This window comes from Ceratotherium simum, chromosome 19, assembly GCF_057802395.1.
Source record: "Ceratotherium simum simum isolate JZ-2026a chromosome 19, ASM5780239v1, whole genome shotgun sequence".
NCBI classification, from domain to species: Eukaryota; Metazoa; Chordata; class Mammalia; order Perissodactyla; family Rhinocerotidae; genus Ceratotherium; species Ceratotherium simum.
This window is the reverse complement of record NC_141918.1, coordinates 14,624,924-14,648,061: the sequence shown is the minus strand read 5'-3', so window position 1 is coordinate 14,648,061 and position 23,138 is coordinate 14,624,924. Positions and strand designations below refer to the sequence as shown.

At 39.8% G+C, this 23,138-nt stretch overlaps 1 protein-coding gene across 3 annotated transcripts in view; it reads left to right on the top strand.

Moving 5' to 3' along the window:
- BACH2 (BACH transcriptional regulator 2) overlaps positions 1-23,138 on the top strand; it is a 331,444-nt gene that overhangs the window by 179,924 nt on the left and 128,382 nt on the right. For 2 of the 3 annotated variants that reach the window (XM_004422127.3, XM_087443892.1), the window contains exon 3: positions 186-334. The gene's annotated coding sequence lies outside the window, so the exon portion shown is untranslated. Of the gene's footprint in view, positions 1-185; positions 335-23,138 lie in introns of those variants that run through there. The other variant, XM_087443893.1, reaches the window with a different exon arrangement.

The window sequence follows — 23,138 nt, the reverse complement described above, 5'->3', positions numbered from 1 at the left end:
GCCTCCACCTTTTTTATCATAGTCTCTTCTTGTGGACCAGTCAGTAGGCACACAGCCAGAGGCAGAGTAAATTAGTTTAGAGGTCATAAAAGCAGGGACAGGGTGTAGCAGGATAACAGGAGGGAGGGGAAATGTTAACATGCAAGGTTTACTCTGCTAATGGGCAACTCTTCCTCCCCAATCAGGTGGACACTCACTGACCTGTCATAAGGTTGCCCCACAAAGCTTTGGGGTCCATGTCTGAATGGATTGCTGTCGCCTTCTCATCTCTCCCTTCGCCCAATACCCTGCATCCTAAGACTCAAAGCCAGCACAGGACCTGGAAAAATTACATGTAAGTTTTGATTAAGGTTTCTTTCCTCAAACCAAACAATGGTAAGAATTTTTTAGGTGATAATAACAAATAGCCTAAATGCACATGAGTTACTTTTCTTTTAACAAAGTACCTTGAGAATTATAGTTAAGGACGGCAGCCGGCGTTAGAATCTACATATTGGTGGTTCCTAAACTTTAGCTTGCATCAGAATCACCTGGGAGCTTGTTAAAATACAGGTTGCTGGGTCTCATACCCAGAATTTCTTTCTTATTTTATTATTTTTATCGAGGTCACATTGGTTTACAATATTATATAAATTTCAGGTATACATCATTATATCTCAACTTCTGCATAAACTGCATCATGTTCACCACCAAAGTCTAGTTGCCGTCCATCACCATACAAATGTGCCCCTTTATCCCTTTTGCCCTCCCCCTGCCCCATTCCCCTCTGGTAGCCACCAATCTGGTCTCCATATCTATATGTTTATTTGTTTGTTTAGCTTCCATATGTGAGTTAAATCATACAGTATTTGGCCTTCTCCATCTGATTTATTTCACTTAGCAAAATACCCTCAAGGTTCATCCATGTTGTTGCAAATGGCAAGATTTCATCCTTTTTTTTATAGCTGAGTGGTATTCTATTTTACATATATACCACATCTTCTTTAACCTTTCATCCATCGGTGGGCGCTCAGGGTGCTTCCAAGTCTTAGCTATTTTGAATAATCCTGCAATACACTTAGGAGTATGTATGTCTTTTATTTTATTTTTTTTTATTTTTTTGTTTCTTGCAGTAACATTGGTTTATAACATTGTAAAAATTTCAGGTGTACATCATTGTACTTCTATTTCTGCATAGATTACATCATGTTCGCCACCAAAATACTAATTACAACCCATCACCACACACATGTATCGAATTATCCCTTTCACCCTCCTCCCTCCCCCCTCCCCCTCTGGTAACCACCAATCCAATCTCTGTCTCTATGTGTTTGTTTATTGTTGTTATTATCTACTACTTAATGAAGGAAATCATACGGTATTTGACCTTCTCCCTCTGACTTATTTCACTTTGCATTATACCCTCAATGTCCATCCATGTTGTCACAAATGGCTGGATTTCATCGTTTCTTATGGCTGAGTAGTATTCCATTGTGTATATATACCACAGCTTCTTTATCCATTCGTCCCTTGATGGGCACTTAGGTTGCTTCCAAGTCTTGGCTATTGTGAATAACGCTGCAATGAACACAGGGGTGCATGTACCTTTGCAAATTGGTGTTTTCAAGTTCTTTGGATAAATACCCAACAGTGGAATAGCTGGATCATATGGTAGTTCTATCCTGGATTTTTTGAGGAATCTCCATACTGTTTTCCATAGTGGCTGCACCAGTTTGCACTCCCACCGGCAGTGTATGAGAGTTCCCTTCTCTCCACATCCTCTCCAACACATGTTGTTTCCTGTCTTATTAATTATAGCCATTCTGACGGGCGTGAGGTGATATCTCATTGTAGTTTTGATTTGCATTTCCCTGAAGTTAGTGATTTTGAACATCTTTTCATGTGTCTGTTGGCCATCTGTATATCTTCTTTGGAGAAATGTCTGTTCAGGTCTTTTGCCCATTTTTTAATTGGGTTGGTAGTTTTTTTGTTGTTGAGATGCATGAGTTCTTTATATATTTTGGAGATTAAGCCCTTATCAGATGTATGGTTTGCAAATATCTTCTCCCAATTGTTAGGTTGTCTTTTCGTTTTGTTGATGGTTTCCTTTGCTGTGCAGAAGCTTTTTAGTTTGATGTAGTCCCATTTGTTTATTTTTTCTATTGTTTCTCTTGCCCGGTCAGATGTGGTGTTTGAAAAGATGTTGCTAAGACCGATGTCGAAGAGCGTACTGCCTATGTTTTCTTCTAGAAGTTTCATAGTTTCAGGTCTTACATTCAAGTCTTTAATCCATTTGGAGTTAATTTTTGTGTATGGTGTAAGGTAAGGGTCTACTTTCATTTTTTAGCATGTGGCTATCCAGTTTTCCCAACACCATTTGTTGAAGAGACTTTCTTTTCCCCATTGTATGTTCTTGGCTCTTTTGTCAAAGATTAGCTGTCCATAGATGTGTGGGTTTATTTCTGGGCTTTCTATTCTATTCCATTGATCTGTGTGTCTGTTTTTGTGCCAGTACCATGCCATTTTGGTTACTATAGCTTTGTAGTATATTTTGAAATCAGGGAGTGTGATACCTCCAGCTTTGTTCTTTTTTCTCAGGATTCCTTTAGCTATTCGGGGTCTTTTGTTGTTCCATATAAATTTTAGGATTCTTTGTTCTATTTCTGTGAAAAATGTTGTTGGAACTTTGATAGGGATTGCATGGAATCTATAGATTGCTTTAGGAAGTATGGACATCTTAACTATGTTAATTCTTCCAATCCAAGAGCACGGAATATCTTTCCATTTCTTTGTGTCTTCTTCAATTTCTTTCAGAAATGTTTTATAGTTTTCAGTGTACAGATCTTTCACCTCTTTGGTTAAGTTTATTCCTAGGTATTTTATTCTTTTTGTTGCAATTGTAAATGGGATGGTATTCTTAATTTCTCTTTCTGCTACTTCGTTGTTAGTGTATAGAAATGCAACTGATTTTTGTATGTTGATTTTGTATCCTGCAACTTTACCATATTCGTTTATTACTTCTAAAAGTTTTCTGGTTGATTCTTTAGGGTTTTCTATATACGAAATCATGTCATCTGCAAATAGTGACAGTTTCACTTCTTCCTTTCCAATTTGGATCCCTTTTATTTCTTTCTCTGGCCTGATTGCTCTGGCTAGGACTTCCAATACTATGTTAAATAGGAGTGGTGACAGTAGGCATCCTTGTCTGGTTCCTGTTCTTAGAGGGATAGCTTTCAGTTTTTCACCATTGAGGATGATATTAGCTGTGGGTTTCTCATATATGGTCTTTATTATGTTGAGGTACTTTCCTTCTATACCCATTTTATTCAGAGTTTTTATCATAAATGGATGCTGGATCTTGTCAAATGCTTTCTCTGCATCTATTGAAATGATCATGTGATTTTTGTTCTTCATTTTATTAATGTGGTGTATTACGTTGATTGATTTGCGAATGTTAAACCATCCCTGCATCCCTGGAATAAATCCCACTTGATCATGGTGTATAATCTTTTTAACGTATTGTTGTATGCGATTTGCTAGTATTTTGTTGAGGATTTTCGCATCGATGTTCATCAGTGATATTGGCCTGTAATTTTCTTTTTTTGTGTTGTCCTTGTCTGGTTTTGGTATCAGGGTAATGTCAGCTTCGTATATGACTTAAATCATACAGTATTTGGCCTTCTCCATCTGATTTATTTCACTTAGCAAAATACCCTCAAGGTTCATCCATGTTGTTGCAAATGGCAAGATTTCATCCTTTTTTTTATAGCTGAGTGGTATTCTATTTTACATATATACCACATCTTCTTTAACCGTTCATCCATCGGTGGGCGCTCAGGGTGCTTCCAAGTCTTAGCTATTTTGAATAATCCTGCAATGCACTTAGGAGTATGTATGTCTTTTAGAACTCGTATTATTTTCATCTTCTTTGGATAAATACCCAGAAGTGGAATAACTAGATCATATGGTATTTCTATTTTTAATTTTTTTTTTTTTTTGGTGAGGAAGATAAGCCCTGAGCTAACATCTGTTGCCAATCTTCCTCTTTTTGCTGAGGAAGATTGGCCCTGGGCTAACATCCATGCCCATCTTTCTCTACTTTTTACATGTGGGATGGCTGCCACAGCATGGCTTGATAAGTGCTGCGCAGGTCCACGCCTGGGATCCGAACCCATACACCCCAGGCCACCAAAGTGGAGTATGCAAACTTAACCACTACGCCACTGGTCTGGCCCCTCTATTTTTAGTTTTTTGAGGAATCTCCATACTGTTTTCCTTGGTGGCTGCACCAGTTTACGTTCCCACCAGCAGTGTACAAGGGTTCTCTTTTCTCCACATCCTCTCCAACACTTGTTATTTCTTGTCTTTTTAATAATAGCCATTCTGATGGGTATGAAGTGATATCTCATTGTCGGTTTTTTTGTTTTGCTTTTTGCTGAGGAATTCTCCCTGAGCTAACATCTGTTGCCAATCTTCCTCTTTTTGCTTGAGGAGGGTTAGTCCTGAGCTAACATTGGTGCCAGTCTTCCTCTATGTTGTACATGGGACACTGCCACAGCATGGCCGCCAATGAGTAGTGTAGGTCTGCGCCCAGGGACCAAACTCAGGCTGCCGAAGTGGAGCATGCCGAACTTAACCACTAGGCCACGGGGCCAACCCCTCGTTGTAGTTTTGATTTGCATTTCCCTAATAATTAGTGATGTTGAACATCTTTTCATTTGCCTGTTGGTCATCTGTATATCTTCTTTGGAAAAATGTCTGTTCAGATCCTCTGCCCATTTTTTAATTGGGTTGTTTGTTTTTTTGTTGTTGAGTTGTATGAGTTCTTTATATATTTTGGATATTAACTCCTTATCGGATATATGATTTGCAAATATTTTCTCCCAATTGGTGGATTGTCTTTTCGTTTTGTTGATGGTTTCCTTTGCCATGCAGAGGCTTCCTAGTCAGAACCTCTGACTGAGTAGATGTGGGACAGGCTGGAAATTTGATTTTCTACCAAGTTTCCAGGTGGTATTGATGCAGCTGGATCCCACTTTGAGAATCACTGCTTTAACTCAAAATGACTGAAAAGATGAATGATAAATGCAGAAAAGTGTATTAAATATTGAGTATTAAATATCACTAAATTAAGATATTTAGTGCTGTACCTAATACGTTGACTCATCTCTCAGAAAAGAGAGTTTTAAGGTCCTCTCAGCACCATCACATCTGAAAATCCAGCCTAGTAGACGCCATTATTCTGTGCCAGCTTTACTCCAGCGTTAATAGCACCTGTCATTCTTTGCCCTTGGTTTTCAGCAGGGGTGACCAGCATGCTGTTATTAGGCTGAAATGACAGCTACAGTCCTTTCACAGGTGTGCTCATCAAGCTTTTAGATACACTCAAAAGGGAAAATCTTTTTTCCCCCCTGGATTGGGAAATATACTGTTCCCTTTCAAAATGAATCATCATAGTATTATCCCTCCCCTCAGACACTTAAATGTGACTTGATTTACAAAACACATGTGGGAAGGGAGGCGCACCTCTAATAAATAGTCCAAGTTGGCAAGTCCAGGTTTTTGTGAGTTTTAAGTTCTCAGGACTGACATATTTTCAGGATTAGCATGTTATTGTGTTACCTTTGGAACAAGCCAATCACCTTTCTGCTGAGGACAAGAGCAATGTGTTCCACGTTAATAGAAAAAAGTAGAAGAATTTGGCTCAACAAAGGCGCACTTGGATATATGTGAGCATACGTGCAAGTGTACGTATGTGTCGGTGAACATATTTGCGTTTTGTATATTTCTAAACTTTCGCTGTAGGAATTTTAAACAACATTTCTTCTTTTGTTTCACTGAGTCGATGTGAGTGTAAAAATAGTACCAGTGAGGCTGTCCAGGAAATGTTTGAGAAATTTCTGGGCATTTTAAATCTGTGGATAAGCAGATTTATAACATCTTATTTGTATATGGTAAGTGTTATCATTCAGAGTAACACTTAGAACTTACAGTTCTTTTATTATAATTCACTGGAATTGAGAATAATCACTGTTAGTAAAGCAATTCTCAAGCAGATATGCAATGAAGGAGCACATCTATTGCCTAAACATTAATAGAGCCAAAAATCCTGGCGATAAATTGAAGTGCATGTGTTGAAAATAAAAATCATAGATTCAGAAAAATAAGACAACAAGGTGATAGGTAATGAAAGAGTTCTAGAAGGAATTGATCCAGAGCTGTCTTCTGACCAGAGGATAAGAGGGCAGGTATTAGAGCTGACGGAGTTGTGAGTGATGTAGTTATCTATTACTACTCCACCCTCACACACTGTAACATCTCTGTCAAGCACTAAGTGGTTCTTCTGCACAGCATTCTTAGAAGGAAGGTTTCCAGTTTACGAAAGAAGTAGGTTGGATCAAATGCTCCTTAATCTCCCTCCTGCTTCGGCATCTGTGAGTGGCCAGGTTTACACATCAGGTCTTCCTGTAGGATGACCTTTGATGTCAGTTGGTTTCATAACTATAGGCCGGGGAGGGAAGAAGGCTGCTGTGACACCTCAGGTGATTCGGGGCTTGGACCTGGCATGGCCTGCCTGCATCACTCCCTGCAGCCTTGGGCAAAGCCTCGAGCGTCTCTACAGAAATACTGTGCGTGTGTGGGGATGCGGGGTATATGGGAACCCTCTGTGATTTCCCATCACTTTTGCTGTGAACCTAAAACTGCACTAAAACATAAAGGTTATTAATTTTAAAAAAACCTTACTACCAAACAGTATGACAATTCCTCAAATATTAAACATACAACTACCATATGATCTAGCCATTTGACTTGTGGGTATACACCTAAAAGAAAGAAGGGACTTGAACAGATATTTGTTCACCCATGTTCATTGCAGCATTATTCACAACAGCCAAAAGGTGGAAGCAACCCAAATGTCTATCAGCAGATGAATGAATAAAGAAAACGTGGTATATACATACACTGGAATATTATTCAGCCTTAAAAATATGAAATTCTGACACACACTACAACAGGGATGAACCTTGAAGAAAATACGTGAAATAAGCCAGACACAAAAGGAGAAATATCGTATGATTCCGTTTGTAGGAGGTACCTAGAATAGTCAAATTCCTAATCAGAAAGTTGAATGGTGGTTGCCAGGGGCTGGGAATAGAAGGGAATGGGAAGTTAGTGTTTAATGGGTCCAGAGTTTCACTTTAGGAAGATGAAAATGTTCTGGAGATGGATGGTGGCGATGGTTGCACAACAATGTGAATGTACTTAATGCCACTGTACTCTTAAAAATGATTAAAATGGTAAATGTTATGTTATGCATATTTTACTACAATAAAAAAAATGAATTCCAGAGTTCACTTTCCTTCCAAGAATGCTAGGCCTGATAACTAAGTAGTGCTTGACAGGGATGTTATGGTTTGTGAGAGTGGAGTAAGAATAGATGGCCATGTCCCTCACACCTCCCTCAGCCCTGGTCCTTTCCCTTGCATCCTTTGGGCAAGGGTGAAGGATCTGCAGAATGTTATACTTCAGTCTTAGGAACGGGTTTTCTATCAGGGCAAGGACACATTTGTAAGAAACTACCAGGGAAATTTGCCATCTCTACCAAAGTGCCATTTACACATCTGGGAAAGCTGCTTCACTGTGAGGGAGGGACCGTGTATCCACCTGTGCTTCTGTACTGTGTGTTCATAAAGGAGTCCGTGCACAGTGCACTGGAATGCATGGGGTTACGGAGCCGTGTGCGTAGCTATGGCACATCACAGGTTTCATCAGTGGAGGCGAACGTTGAGGCCGGAAGCGGGGAATACAGACTTGCCACAGATTGAAGCCTAGTAGAAAAAAAGAAAATCTTTGAAAGACTATTAATAGCAAATAGTTCTCCTGCAACAGGGCCTCAAATTATTATAATGCCTGTTTTACATACTCCAAATGAAGTATAATTTATCCCCCATCACCAAATCTCTGTAGTATTGGGTATCATTATACCTGTAAGTTGCAGAATAATTTAGTGAGTGACCTGCAGTGTTAAGGAATATACAGGATTGAACCCACTAAGTTAGTCCATTTGGGCCCTACTTTTTGGGGTTTTGCTTTTTATTCTGTTTCTATAAAGCTGACCTTGGAGAAAGACCAGCGAATTCTCCTGGGGCCTACTAGCCATGTTTTCTTCATGTCTCCTTCACTGCATTCAGGCCCTGCCCCTGGGTCTGACTAGGGGTTGTAATTCCTGAAGAGCAGTGCATGAGGATCCATAGTTTCAAAGAGCTCAGAAACCTCTGTCCTATATTATCCCACTTCCTCCTTAGGACATCAAGATTACTTATATATGTGTGTGTGTATGTTAGATACATGTGTATATATGTATGCTTGTATGTATTTGGAAGAAAAAGGTATAACCAAAAAAGAGATAAAGTCACCAGAATTAAAGTACAATATATATAAATCAGTCCCCTCATTCCCACCCCAGACTTTCCAAACCTGCTTAGAAATAAACTCTCCATGCTTTTCACTTAGGTGATAGAGAACAGGGCAAAGCAACAAAGGTTTCTAAGTCAATTGCCATAGGGAGCTGCTAAAATATCAAAAAAATTGAAATAAAACGTTTTTAATCCAGAAAGGAAAATCCAAATCATCAAGTCTGAGAAAGAAAAGTGTTTATTCATCCTTGACATCCACATGTAGCTGCCAGCACCCTAAGCTTGAGTTGAAATGACATAGCTATAGAATCTAATCAGAATAAATTCAGCCCCATGAGTTCAGTGACCATAAGTTTTGGATGGACACACTGACACAGGTTTTTCCCAGAGAAGACCAGCAAAGCAACAGTCACCCAGACGGAATGATAAAGGTAGAGATTTACAAGACAGACAGACCCTTGGGGCTCTGCTTGTCGGCTCTCATGTTTCCTAGGAATCAGATGTGCCTGGTTCCAGACACTGAATTCATGTTTAGCGATGGCTTAGCTACCTGGAACCCAACTACTCAGAACCCTGAATTAACTAACCTTCGTACTTCCCCACCCCCACCCCCAGTCAACCCCCTCCCACACACCCCACCCTACCACACGTATCCCACTTCCCTTTTTCAAAAATAAAGATTCAGAAAACAAGATAGCTTTGGTTTAGTGTAAAGGTGGAGAATATACCCTGGAGGATATTTGTAGCTGATGACATTGACCTGCTGAATCATTGAGAATGGTTAAATGTTTTATAATTAGGAAAAGAAACTGCTTTGGAAAGATTTTCAACAAAAAGCATTTTCTAGCTCGCCATCAATTACCTAGAAAATTGAAACAAAAAAATCTTTTTGTCCTCAAATAATACAGTTAACTTAGGTTTTATTGCACCTATTTTCATGCCTAAATAATAATCTAAAAATATTGACTTAGGACAGAAAAATATACCATTCATTTTTATTCTTCTTGAGAAACTGCAAGTTTTGGCTTTTACCACTTTTCCAGTGCCAGAATTTAAATTTCAGATGTTCCTTTTATGTTTATTCTGTTTATTATGTTTGGAAGCATGCTAAAAGTTGTAATACTAATGTTATTGAGTAATATATAATTTCATGAACATATATATTTAGCTCCTGTAGTCATTGGGGAACCATTGGTATAGTTTTGATGCCAGTTCTGTTGTTTTTTTAAAGAATGTATGATATGATTATTTGTAGCATATTCAGTTTCACAATTAAGTCTCCTCAAGGCATCATCAAAATTAATTTTCATTTTCTGCGTATACACTAATGATAGAGATAGAGGTGATGCTACCAGTGTGGTAATATACATTAATGTATAAATCAGAATTTTCAGATGATATTCCCTGTGAGTCTCCACATCAACTCAGCCATGCATATTATAAAGCTGATATCAATTGCAGCACAAAAAGTTTATCAACTTATTTCTAATAATTTTCAGTTGGTTGCTTTTTAGAAATTATTTGTGTGCTCCTTTTTGGACTCACCTATCAGTAGCAAAATGACACCTTTCTCTGAGCTGTGATTTAACCCAGGGAATGGCACCACCCTCTTCCAAGGACACCCCCATTAAAGTGTTGGTGGTAAGGGCCCTGGCGTCTGGAGCTTTATTGCAGCTGGAGAGTGCACAGACCGTGGGTCATGATAAGGAAGAGGGTTTCTGCTTTTCTGCTCCCAAATAGTATTTGCAGAGCTCGGCAGTGTAGCAGGAGTTTCAGAGTCTTTGTAGTGCTTAACTAGAAGCTATCATCTATTGTTTCTAGCAGATTTTTCTGGTATTTCATGTCTGATTTGTCACCAGACTAGATTATTATACTGAGTCCCATGTGTTAAGTGTTCTTAATTACTAGAAAGAGCAGAATCAGAGAATAGTTATTTTTATCAAAACAAAAGTACCTTTATTTTCCTGATTGTAAAAGTAATACATGTTTATTGTACATAGTTTATAAAATAACAGGACAGAATAAAGAAGAAAAGTGATGTGTGACCTATAATCCAGCTACCCAGATACAACCTTCCTGTTAACCCATACTTTTTTGTATTTTTCCAGACTTTTTTCAATTAATCAACTAATTCCAAATTTACAAGCAGTACTCTGGAGCAATTACATCCCACAAATTTGTGGAGCTTAAGAATGATGACTTTAGATGTCATTTTTTAGGACAATGATCTCCTTGCTTATTTTTCTCCCTTCAAATTACATTAATTAGGGATAAAAGGCACATGTGTACAATGATGGACGGCAAATAGACTTTGGGTGGTGAACATGATGTAGTCTACACAGAAATCAAAATATTATGATGTGGCACCTGAAATTTATATAATGTTATAAACCAGTGTGACCCTCAATAAAAAAAAAAATTACATTAATCAACTCTTGTAGGAACAGATACCTGTGTAGATACGCCAGTATCTTTATCAAATGGAAATCTCTATTAACTGGTTTTTTTTCATTTCTACATTTTGTCAATAAAAGTGATTATCGAATGGCCCTGCAAGATCCTCGTGAGCCTCTGGAATCATAAAAGAAAGATTTAATTATGTACAAGATAGTTTTAGTGTTAGGTCAACTGATTGTGTTGTATTTAAAATTTTGTACTCAATATACTATAAGGCAATTTGCCAGAAATGGGGAAGGTTAATTAGTCAGATCCCCACATTCCCCATCCAAAGCCCAAACAATATGGACTCCAATAAAATTCTAATTTTATACCTGATGGTAACAAAACATGATTCCAATATATCCCTTCTTGAACCAAAGAGTTTTCCTTCAACTTTGCATCCTTTACCCCTTTCAAAGAAGCTTCTCTTCAGACTCCTCTGGTGGAGGTATAGCTCCTGGGACTGGGCTGAGAGCTCTGTGCTCCCCTTTGGAAAGTGGTAGGACTTTGGATCAGGATGAATCCTAACACGTAGCCAAAGTTAGGAAGAGTTTTGAGCACTGAAAGAAAACCCAGATAAACATTAAGGGGATTGCTATAGGATTCATCTGGGAAGTGTTGTAGGAATGTTATCTACCAACATTCTGTCAGTAGAATAGGAAGTATATAGTAGGCAGCTGCTAGAATAGATTTTGTTTTAAAAAAAGATCTATATTTGGCCTTGGGTGTGACTAGGTCTTATCATCCCCTGTACAAGACTTAGGTTCTTTGAAAGCAGATTCTTCTAGGTTCTTCTCTCTTCATCCCTTCACATCCTTTGTGTCCTTGTATATAACTCAGTATTTATTGACTTGAATTAATATTTCTGTGACTCTTGAGTGACAGATAAACGAATGTGCTCAATTCAGGTACTGCATTTTGCCTTCTTCCTACGGCAGTCGAAGGGTGCTTTAATAAATATCCGCGACTGTGTTGAGTGCCCGGGCTGGGTACAGGTGTGGGGAAGTGGTATACAGTACTTTGATCCTCCCTTGGAGAAGGAGATGCTAATGTGGATAAAGAATTTGGTTCTTCCTCTTAGTTTCGGTTTGACCGCCTAGACTGAGTCACAGCGCTCGCTCTTCGGCAATGGGCACGTCATTTAAGCCCGAGACTGTCCCTCGGACTGTTTATGACATTGTATCTGAATTTCCCATTACATTAACAGCCAGCGTTTGTCATAAAATTTCAAGAACACGCTAAAAGTTAGATGGTTTGCAGTTGACATTGAGATTAACTTTCTCTAACCTAAACCAGTGAAAACTAAAATGCTCCTCACCACATAAAAGTTTTGCTTTCGCTGTCTTCAGACCCCTCCCACCTTGTCACAGCACAGTCATTTGGAGTCTAGTTTGGGGGCGGTGTGGTTGTATCTCAGTGGTGTATGACCCACTTTTTCGTAACACTTAATTACCCCTGTTTTAACAACACTAGTCAGAAGTTCTGACGATAGTGGACTCTACCCCAAAAAAGACTTTCTGATACATTTCATCAGCGCTGCTCTAGTACCTTGCGTTATTGGAAGAAAGTGTGAGCTCTGCAGGGCGTGTGTGAACTACCAGAGGATGACAGAACATTTCCTCTAGTTTCTGGATAATGAGCAAGCACACAGGTAAAGATGCCTTTCTTAGCATTGACTCCTTTTGTGTCTTAATTATTTCGTTGAACTGACTTTTAAATATTAATCTCTACCTGCATATGTTTGCTGTTGTGGTTTGCGGAGGGCTCAGAGGAACAAACATTTTAATTGGTACCCTGGGACCTTAATAACTTAACTTTTCATTAAAAGTCTCAAGAGATAGTGATCAAAAATAGACTCTCATCTCTATCCTCTCTGTTCCCCTAGAAAACATCCTCTTCATCGTTTTTTTTTTCTTCTTTGCTCTCAAGGTGGTTGTCTGTTGTTATCAGCTGCTTCACTCGGCAGTGATGGCCATGTGTGAGTTAATGCTTGTGTGAGTTATTGCTGCAGGCTGTGGAGTGGTGACTGGAAAAGAGCAGACAGAGAGAAAAATATGCAGAAGGAAGGGAGATGGCAAGGGGATACTGCCCCTTGGTGAGCATTGCACAACAAACTAAAAGCAGATTTAGGTCAAGTGATATTGACCTGACTTTGGCAAAATTATTCTTGACAGCCTGCTTTGTTTTTGAAATGTTTATGTTTCTGATATCACTTTTGTTCATTTGAAGAACTTTTAAACCACAGTCCTTGTTTCAAAACAAAATGTTGTAGGTATCATCTTCCTGAATTTACAGAAACGTTTTGGGTGCGTTTCTTTGCTGAAAGTCGGTTGACATGCGGCTCGCGGCAGGGTGGTGCCAGTGCCTCACGGATCGTGCTTGCCTGTGCGCCAAATGACATACCAACGTGGAGTCTTTGAAAATGCCCATAGATAAATCGACGTTGTTTTCCCTGAAAGTCCTGATACAGAAAAAGAATGAAAGTACAAACACTAACTGGAAAAAATGTCACACATTTTAGCCACTTTGCATCCCTTGTTAGGACGAACCCTGGGTTGGGTTTTTTACATTTGTGAAGTTGTGCGGTAGGTGGAGCAGTGTGGGTGGCCCAGAAAAAGTAGCGGTTAGAATAAGATTTTCCATTTATTGCCCTTTGTGCATGGCTAAAAATAAGATTCATACAAATCAGAATATGTAGTGCAAGCAAAATCACTCTGTTAATTCTGATGACTGGCTTGCCCACATCTTTGCATCTGTCTGGTAAGTGGTGCATTGGGAAATAAATGTACCTCTGTTTTAGTAGTAAAAGGCAGCCAGGTTTTTGCACTCTTTGTCTACATGTGATAGTTTATCAGCATTTTCCCCTTCTGAAGGAAGAAAGACACGACTCATACGTAAACAGATTGTGTCGATGGGAGGTTGACAGAAGAAGTGATAAAATCCTTGAATCTTTTTAAAAAAGTAATTGCCTTGTTTGAAATGCTATTTTAACAGCATCCATCTTCTTGGCTCATTGTTAGAAAGTTGTTTCTTGGAGACTCATAGAACAGCAAGGAAAGGATTTCTTAGTGGTGTTGCTGAGAGATTGGAAAACTCTGGTCTGTGTGCAGATGGGGTGGTGGGGAGGGGAGGCAGGGCTAAGCACATGCCTTTCCTGGAGTATCCTCCGTGGACACAGATGCTGGAGGGGCAGTTACCCAAGTAAAACCCCCCCTTCACTTCACTGCTGAGTCTACTGCAACCACAGTAAGTGATAATGTGTCGGTTTGTGGCTAGAAGAAACACCAAAGAGAGGTGGCGTCAGCATTCACAGGGAAATTTGTACCTTCGTGATCCTAGTGATGGTGCTGTCCCCATTCCACTGGCTGAGTGGCTGTGGCATTTCCAAAGAATGACAAGGTCTGCAAGTGTTCTGAGCCTTTCCGTTTAATTTAATTTGTGAAATAAGATGAGTCAAGAGGGCAGTCATTCCAGAAGCCTCTGGAAATTGAAGACTGCAAATCACGTTCCTGTTTGGCATCTCCAGCTGCAGCAGACAGCAAGGCGTGGTGGTTAAAGTGAGATGAGAGCTTTGGGAGAAAGAGGACTCAGGATCAAATCTCAGCTTAGCTACCTGTTGACCTTGGTCTGTTTATTTAACCTCTCCTAGGTCTGTGTGTCTTTATTTGAAGACTGGAACAAGGATAGTACCTACCTCATGGTGTGGTTGTGAGGACTAAATAGATAACACATATGAAGTTCAAAGCCAGCGCTCAATGAAATGATGGTGGTGTTATTCTTATTTGTGCCATTGCATCAGAAGAATGTGTTGGAGAATTTCAGGGCATTTTGGGGGTTCCCCTCTATGCTTGGAGTACAAATTTTGGAATTAAATGGACACAAGATCAGCGTCTTGTTCCGTTTCTCAATCAGAAGGCCGCAGGTCGTTTATGGAGTAGTTTGCTTCTTCATAGGTTACTAATGCTATCTGGGAGGTCGTTTTTTTTATTTTGCCATTGAATTAGCACAACGTAAGCCTCTGTTTCCTATTAAGATTAGCACTGTATTGAGCATATTCAGTTATTTTTGCCTTCTCACTGTTTTTTTATTTAAACATGAATACTTCAGTTCTAACATCTGTGCATGTTAATTGTAGTACCTGCTAATGTACATTATGAAAGAGAGAGCGCTAATGTTGTGTTAAGTAAGGTTTTAAATGTTTCAGGTGGGAATGGGCAAAACTTCAGGAGCAGTTAGCTTCCATGGTGGTAAAATTCCCTGCAGAAAATATTGCATCTATTATAATTCTGGTTGCTGATCAATCCTACTGATGACCAGATGCTGATAGGCAGAAATCAATTGCTGTTGCTTCTTTTATTTACTATTTTTTGCAAATTATTTTCTGTTTAACATAATGGATACCTGCCCATCTAGGAGTCTTTTTATGACCACTGAAGTTTTCCATTAAAAAATAAATGCATGTTTCATTCTAAGGTCATAATTGTAGGCATCACTTAACTTTTTTGGTTAACCTTTAGAATTAGATGCCAAGAGTTCACCTCAGATTCTTCCTTCAGCCTCCTTTTTGACCTCCCTGGGATGCAGTTTCTTCATTCATCAAATTAAAAAAGAAATGATGACTGCACCTTGACTTTGCCTCACCTGGGACCTGACAAGAAGTGATACATGAGACCCCTAAGCTGAGGAATTAAAACATGGTGCAGATATAAAACAGTGATGTCTTGGTTTTATCAATTGATGTATTTTGCTAGTTCTTAAAATTTTCTCTCCAAATTTTCCTTTGCGTGGTCTGTCCTACCTTCTCAGTCACAGATACAACTTCTGACTTGTCCTTTATATATTAACATCACCATCGGCTTTTCTGGGTTTTTAATGTTAGGACCCATCAGTCTGGGATGGAGACGTTTCTCACATCAGCTCTGCCAGTAAGATCTGTCTTTTATTAGAATGGTACCCAGGTTCTTTCAGTGTATCCAGACAGTGCTGCTTTTTCTATTTTTTTCTGTTCAGCAAAATGGAAGAATGCTTTCCAGGCAGAGCACATCCTTGGAGGAGACTAACAAAGTTCCTAGCATTGCAGATACAGTTTCAATGCCCCCCATGGAAACAGATGCTCCCCATTATCTTTGCCTGCCTTATTGCTCTTTGCCACAAACCAAAGTTTCTGTAAAAATCATAGGCAAAAGAAGGTGATAAATTAGCTCTAGCTGTGATTCCCTCCCACACCTTCATCAGGAATGACAGAGATTCTGAAATCCATCCCCTTGATATACTGTGTGCTTCTTCCTACATAACAGCCAGTTTTAACCTATCCTTCATGTGCAATTTGAGGGTACTGGCCGGCCCGGGCTCATTAGTCCTTTGGTTGAATAATGTAAAGCATTTGCAATGGAGATTTACTCTAATGATGTATTTTAAGTGCATGTCCGCGTTGCTGGTTTAATGCACTCAGTCATAGAATGTTTTAGAGTTTATTGCTAATGGATGAATCCTTGGGAAAATCGGAATTTTCAATAAGATTGACATTTGGAGTGAGAAATATAAATCTAATGAGAACATTTCAACCAAGGTTTGTAATTAGGGCTGAATGGAGTAAATTTGTACACGCACACCACAGAAGGGCACAGCGGAAGGTGAAATTGCACACTCTGCTATGAATGAGGGATGAAGGCCGATGTATCAGTGTCAGGCCACGACACTGTGGAGTATAAATGATACTGTCACCAAGTGCTGCACAGGGTACCGAGGGAATTCCACTCCAGTAAATTACATTACTTAGACAGACCCGAAGGCATTGTGTCGGAATGAGAGGAGGGAAGAGAAGGCTGTCAGCACCAAGCAGGAGATATTACAGTATAACTGGCTGCAGGGATGGAAGTCACTGGTTTCCATCATACCTGGCTATTTTGTATTCTCCTTTGTTAATTAGTTTACAGAAGTTACAAATGTGTACATGTGAAAGCACATCATGTCTACTTGGGGTATAGGTTACGGTTGAGCACAAGGGAATAAATGTAAGTTGATTTGTATAAACTGGTTAGTGTTGTATTCTCTTTCTTGCTATTTGTAGCTGGGTGATATTAGATGTTCGATAGAAGCTTGCCCTTATTTTATTATCTTTTTGTGAGGATCCAACATACATTATTAGGAGGTAATCATCATTCTCTCAGTAATATTGCTTCTCTTCAAACCCGCCTTAATAAGAACATATGTTTCTTTAATCCTGTCCTAACAATATTTCCTCTCATCACTTCCATCCCTAAGGGAAACAAATTGTACTGGTGTATTAACATTTCATTTTGTGAAAGAACTCAAAGTGAAGAACGGTCGATTCCTAGAGTACAATTTGTGGAGAAAACTATTTTTTCACTTATTCTATTTTCTTTTATACCCCTGCAGTGAAGGGAGGCCACCCTTTTTAGGTTGCTCTGTCATACTATCTCTGGGAAAGTATTAGAAGAAAATAAGAGCATCAATTGTGCTACAGCCTTCTAGGTCATTGAAGATGTGTAGTCAGCTTTGTCCGGTTTGACTTCCAGTGTCCTCTCCTGAATGGATGGAGATTTGAAACAACATCCATTCTGACTTTCTTAAATATGTGTTGCACTCTGTCCTTAGTGAAATAAACCTGATAAGCATTTATGATCATCTGTTAACACATGGTTAGAATACATAGTATTCTGCAGTATGTCTCTATAAAGTTTCCCAATGGCAGGTCTTAAGCAACCTTTCTGAAACAGAGGACACAGATAGCAGTGACAATAATATCTTGGATTTGACTTTTATTCTTTCCAAAATAATACTGTATACATATTAGGTTATTGTAATTTAGTCTTTAGTTTGTAGCCATAGTTACAGTCTTATTTTATTTATGCAAGCATAAAACTTAGTAAAACCAAGATACTTAGAAAACTAGTTTTGAGGGTGGATGGGAAAAACCTTGGTTAATGATTAGATAGTGGATATTTTTGTTTTATGTAAGGTACCATCACCTTAAAAATGTTGTTAGTTGATGATCCTAAAATAATAACCAAGAGTAAAAGGTGTGATTGTAAAATGTCTTAGTGCCCTGTGCCATGCTCAGCATGCCAAGGCTGTGCTTAAGACTCTGCTTTATTTACTAAAGCTATACAAAAAGTCAGGGATTCTTAGCTGTATAGGAAATGAGAGTCTCTCCTTAAATAAATTCACTAGAATTTTTTCCTTTTTCGTTATGTTCATTTTGATGGTAGTAGGTGCCTTATATCTTATATTTTCTTTCCATCCATGACATCAATTAGGATATCAGATGTGTCTTGTTGTTTGCCACAATGGTACACATGTGACATGTTTCCTTGTCTTGGCCTGTTGATGCATCATGCCATCAAACTACATCTTTGAGTTTTTGTGAATTGAATTCTGATGGAAGGAATTGAACAGCATCTTAAATGGAACTGGTTTAGATTCTCCTCTATTCTGTAGAGGTTCCTTTGTTCTTGCCTACCTACCCATGTCTGACTATAATCTCTTCTTTTTCTTAGATTAAAATTGGAAAGGGAGAAAGGGGGAGCTCCTTAGGAGAAATAGGTCTGTGGAGAATTGTGAGTACTCATTCAGAAGCTATTCTTAGTTCTGAGAAATATAATGAACCTGAGCTCTGAGTCCTGCTGAATCTCCCATTAATGATCCCGCTGTCAACACTACCTCTCCACCTGATTATGTTTTCCCCAAAGACTACTGGTATTTTTTTCCCTAATATTCTGAATGGAGTATCTTCGAAGTAAAACACGTCTTGGAAAGAATTGGGTCCTGGTGCCCATCAGGCCCCCCTCTTTAATAGTTTACTGGATGATTCTTAATTGTCCTATTAAGTGCTTCTATTCTGCATTACCTTAAAGTCTGCTGTGTAGAAGAAACTTTTCCGTAGACCTTGATTTTCTTGTCAGAAGTCAACCCATTAACATTAGCACTTCACTTACATCATCATTATGGTGTTGCCAACTGACAACCACTGCCACACACTGCCGTGTTCCCCCAAATCCCAGTGCTGCAGAAAAAGAGACTTTTGTTCTGACTTGATGAAGAAAAAAATGCAAACAACAACACCAGCTCTACCACCAGAGATCCTATAAAGATGTGTTCAAATGAACAATGAGGTCGTTTGTTCACATATGACATAAGGATATAAGAATTTAAACAATAAGACCTCTTGTGAAATGTGGCAAAATATGCACCACAAACGTTGTGAAGTTCTGTGTCTCATGGAAGGCAGTTTTTACATGGGCTTCAAAAAACCCATTAATGTATAAACGACCCTTTAAAAAAAGAAAATCACTTGTCTCACTATAACATTAAAGCAATTTCTGTTCTGAAGACAGCTAAAATGCATTCATTTATATAAAGTGCATGCACTATAATTTATAAAAAATACAGTACTCTGTTAGAAAATGGGGTACCTCTTCCCTCCTTCACCTGAAATGGGAAATCCATCGTTTTGTCAACTCTTCCTCCTTTGAATAATATTTATTTCTTTAAAATGAAAAAAAAATCCTTTAAATCACTTAGATTCAAGATGAAGTTTTAAGTCTTGATAATAATTCTCTAAATCCTCTGATATTGGAGGAACATGGGGAGGGAATAATCCTGCTTTAAAGGAAAATTTTAATGGAATTTACTGTTATTTGAACCCTATCGTTTTTTGCTTTGAGCGTTTAAGGAAGGCGTGGTATATTTGCAAACCCCAGCACAGCTATGGCAGAAAAATGCAGAAATTTCCTTGTCAGCTGGGATCAGGATCTCTGACACTGCCCCAAAATTCTTCCTATTTTGATGATTCTCATGTTTAAAACGTGACCTTCCAGAAAGAGTAGGGGGGAAAAAAAAGGATTTCACTGGCCAAAGGTGCTCGATTGAGCTGACTTAGTATTAAACTCTAAAGATTTCCAAGTATTTGCAGATGGATATATATACAGCATCCTTGCAGAATCCTCTTAATTGAAGAAATGTTTCATCTCGATGTCTGTTGACAGAAAAGATTGCCTACTGATAATTGCTTTGCTTAAGTGTCTGATAATATGCCAGGAATGAGAGCATTCTGTGTTAGGTCATCTTTAATTATGCATGTACCACCTGTCAGCTCTAAATCATTACCAGATTAGATCCTCGTGGAGTCCGTTTGGGGAGGGTTGGAGGGAAGCTGAGGTGATCTCTTTTAGAAACAAAAATAGATAGTAGTAAACATGGCTTATAACCTGCAGCTTTTTAAAGGAGCCTTATCGTCACTGTTCTTGAGCCGGAATGAGCTCTTGGTACATCTGAAAAATGTTTGAAATTTTGCCCAAGCTACCTCAAGTAAAGATAAATTACTGCGAGAGAGGATGCTAGTCCCATCTGTTGCATTTCCTTTTTGCTCCTTCTCATCATGGTAAAGGAGCCAGGGAAAAGCTAAGAAACATTTTTTATAAGCTATGTGAGGACAGGAAATATGTTAACGATGTTAGATTTCATACATTTCAGGGGTTTTTTCAGTAGTTGGTTGGCTTTTTTTAGAAGGACAAATGTGGGTTGAAAATATGCTTGTTACCCTCTGTCAGCTTTTGGTAGTTTTATTCTCACTTTTCAGGGTTGTTTGGGACTTTCTGGTGGGATGTTTAGGGTTCTTTACTGAAGGTTCTGTTCTCTCTTCGCTCCGGTGATAGCAGGAGCCGCGAAAGGGGTTTCTCTCGGCTCACCTGTCAGAGATTTAAGGGCAGCCTTGCGTTATCGCACGCCTTTCGCAGAGGAGGGGGTGAGATGACCGAGAGACTGAAGGCAGAGAAGGAACAAGTGGAAGGAAATAACAGGTGTGCGAGCTACCACGTGGTGAGTCTCGGACTTCCCTGCAAAGGTGAGGCTCCTCACCCGTCTGCTCTCGAGCCTGAGGAAACTGTCTCGGTAAGAGTTTGTCACTAGTAACCTTAGAAACAAGAATTTGGAGATCCTGAAATGCCTTATTTCAAACGCTACTGGCTAGAGGCATTGAAGAGAAACATAGGTCAGCTGATAAAGGGGCGAAGACCTCTGACCCCTGTGCGGTTCTGCCGAGCACCGTGGTCCAGCTCATGGCTCCAAAGGACCCTTGGCTGTCATCTGATACTTGAGGCGCCATTTGCTTTTCTACCTTAATCAAACAGTCCACTGAGGTAGAGCTACAGTCTCTGAAAAGAAGAGCAGGCTCAAATACTTACGACTGTAACATTGCCAGTGCTTTGGCTATTTAATACTCACTTAATACTTGCAATAAACAGGTGTTATATGAAGAACTTTCAACTCCATACAATGGATACTTCTTAAAATGGGAGAACATAGTACATCCCAGGCCTTAACAGAAAAGAACATCAGAGAGGAAAGCAAAGCCTGAGAAAAACTGAAGAAAGGAATTGACAAGAGGAGAAATGGGGAGGGAACAGTACTGCCGTGTTCTCTCACACCAGCTCATCTTTGCAAAATCTTTGCCATCTACCTGGAAAGCTCTTCCACTCTCTCCACCTGATTAATTCTTACCTTGAGTTGTTCAAGCATCATCTCTTCCAAGAAGCTTTCTTTGCTCCTTTCAGGTGGAATTAGCTGCCCCTCTGTGAGCCCATAGCACAATGCCTGCCTCCTTCACAGCCCTTATCATGCTGTACAGCAAGAGCTTGCTGATTTCTCTTTCTGCCCCACAAAGTGGTGCTGAAAAACTACATTATCCTAATTGTGACTGTAGAGGTCTCATGCCCAGAGAAAAAGTAGTAGTGATTTCATTGGACTCCACAGTACTTAGCACATGAAGAGTATTATAATCAGTTTTTCACAGTACATTTGATGAGGGAAATAGACAAACTTGAGTACTTCATGAACAGGGATCAGGAATGGAGAGGCCATCAGAGAGAGGGTCTTATAACCAGTGGTTGAAGGAACTGAGAAAGTTTAACCTGGAGAAGAGAAAGAGAAGGGGAGGTACAATGGCTGTACTCAGATCTGTGAAAGACTTTGATATTCTAGAAAAAGCAGAACCAAAAGGTAGAAGTTATAGAGAAAGAGATTTGGGCGCAGGACAAGAATTTTCTTGCAGCTAGAGCTGGACCAGTGGCCCCATTTGGTAACAATGAACCCCCCGTTACTAGAATGAGAGTCATCGTCTTTTAGAGCCATGTTTGGGAGCTGTTATAGACAAGATTGCCGAACTGTGTGGGAGCATAAACCAGATAATTCTACTGTTATTTTTAAGGCTCAGAGTCCCCATTCTGTGCAGAGTCACAGTCAAGATGACCGTGGGACATCAGCCCCACCCTCCATGCGGTACCGGTTGGTCTAGTACTCAGCCCTCATCTGCCCACAGGTTACAGGCTGACATTGGGAATGGGGCAGGGGGAAGGGAGCTGGCTGCTTCCTCAAGGAACCTGTACGGTGAACAGAAAGAGCCCTGGATCGTGTCCCAGTTCACATGTGTCCTGACCTCTCGCTAGCTGGGTGACTGTGAGTGGCTCCCTCACGAAGCCTCCACTTCTTGCCATGCAAAATGGAAATAATATTGCTCACTTCACACAGTTGCCTTGAGGCCTAAGCAAGGTAATGGCATTTCTTATGGATAGCAATGTGCTGTCCGTAAGTGCGTGCTTGTCCAGAGCCCCTGTTCTGCCACTGATGACCTCTGAACTCAGTGTTGTCACCAGTACAATGGACATAATTGCCTTCCTTGCAGGGTTGCTGTGAGCTGGATAACTAGATAAAATATCACATCTAAAAGCACCCAGCACAGTGCCTGCCGCAGAGTAGGCGTTCATGATTGGCAGCCTCGTTTCACCCTCTGGGGTTGGGGAGACGAGTAAAGGGCATCCTCTCTCATCCACCTCTGCTGGTCAGCTCCTCTGAAAGCTCTCTTATACCTGCCCCCAGACGTGACCTGATGCTCATACCCCTCTCCTGTCCGCCTGTCAGCAGGGAGACGCCTTTCCTGCTTTTTCTCTCTTTTTTCTTCTTCCTCCCGCCTCTGCTTCCGTATCCTCCTAATACTCTTTTCTTCTTTTTCTCCAGCTAATTTCCCTCTCCACCTTCTTTTCTGCATTCTGGGTGGGATTGTTCTGATGAGCACCAAGTTTAATACGTTATTTTCAGTAATTCTTTTGTTCAAAACAAGAGATTTTATGTAGCTTTTCAGGGGGAGGCCTTTTTTTATTTCTTCTCAATTTGCTTTAAGTTTTTTTGTTTTTTTTTTTGTGAGGAGATCAGCCCTGTGCTAACATCTGCCAATCCTCCTCCTTTTTCGCTGAGGAAGACTGGCCCTGGGCTAACATCCGTGCCCAT